General features: G+C 37.0%; 1 pseudogene; it reads right to left on the bottom strand.

The window, feature by feature from the left end:
• Positions 1–967: 967 nt before the first annotated feature.
• LOC128279781 (small nucleolar RNA R71) lies at positions 968–1,049 on the bottom strand (annotated as a pseudogene).
• Positions 1,050–1,355: the final 306 nt, after the last annotated feature.

Here is a 1,355-nt window from a genome sequence, read left to right as displayed (position 1 = left end):
TATGGGTTAGGAATTATGGAATAGAGGAAGTATATGAGGATCGCATGGTTGCTTGATGACTATAGATCCACCGATGGCTATTAAGCCCAATATTTGATTAGCAGCTTTTTCCAATGAAGGTAGTACCGCAACTGGGCTACCATTGGAGTGTATCGGATTGGTGGGTCGATATATATATTCCCAAATGATGTGTACCGGGGGACAGAGTTGGTGTGTAGCAGTTGGATTATTGAGGTGGGTTGCATAGCATTGCATGTATGATATTATTGTGATATTATTGCGATGTGGGCTTTGGCTCAACTGAGGCTAATATGGGCTAAGGCCCAAAGGCCACCGTTATTGAATTAGGCTCAGGCCACGAATGACTGATGATTGCTTTATACGCATTGAGGGTTGTACACACTGATTTTTTGAAACTCGCCCCCCACCTTTTAAATTTTTCAGGTGATCCTCAGTAGGCGGTTTGACGGATGGAGGGACTCGGAGGTGGCCAACTAGCAAAAAGTTTAGACTTAGTCTTTTATGTAATTTTTAATATTTTGATTTTTTTTATTTGGGGTGTAATAAAGCCTTTCCTCTGGTTATTATTTCAAATTAGGATTATTATTATTTTTATGCCTTATATTTGTTAGAAGTAGAACAAGGTTTTTCCTAAACCATAACTGTTTTTTTAAAATACTACGTTTTTGCAACTTAATTTTTAAATGACAAGTTTCCATAGATCATCTGTTTTAAATAAAGCTTCCGCAATTAAAAAGAGATTTTCCAAAGTAATAATTATCATACAAAAAGGAATAGTTTTTTTAAAAAAATACACCTCGCTTTGATAGCAACAAATACAAGCTAGGATTTTACTCAAGGTTTTTATTTTAAAGAAGGGTTTTCAATGAAAACAAGGTTTTCAAAAAACACTTCAACGTGACACACCGGATTCAGCCATAACATCTAGGTCGGGTTTGGGGTGTTAGAACCCAGATCGATTTAGAGACGTTATATGATGCGTGGGAGAGATACAAGGATCTATTGAGACGGTGCCCTCATCATGGTTTACCGTTATGGTTACAAGTTCAAACCTTCTACGATGGTTTGAATCCTTCGACCTGGCAGTTAATTGTTGCAGCAGCTGGTGGAACACTGAAAAATAAAACACCCAAGACAGCTTATGAGGTTATAGAGGTAATGGCACTGAATAATTATTAGTGGCAAGTCATGAAATCAAAACCGATGAAAGCAATTGGTGTTTTCAATCTAGATGTTGTCACCAAGTTATCAAGCCAAGTAGAAGCACTAAATAAGAAAATTGATGGTTTATATTTTTCTATGCAGGTGAATATTGTGATAGCCCTAATTTGACC

Source organism: Gossypium arboreum, chromosome 8 (genome assembly GCF_025698485.1).
Source record: "Gossypium arboreum isolate Shixiya-1 chromosome 8, ASM2569848v2, whole genome shotgun sequence".
Classification (NCBI taxonomy): Eukaryota; Viridiplantae; Streptophyta; class Magnoliopsida; order Malvales; family Malvaceae; genus Gossypium; species Gossypium arboreum.
The sequence above is the reverse complement of the archived record's forward strand: the minus strand, read 5'-3'. Positions and strand labels throughout refer to the sequence as shown.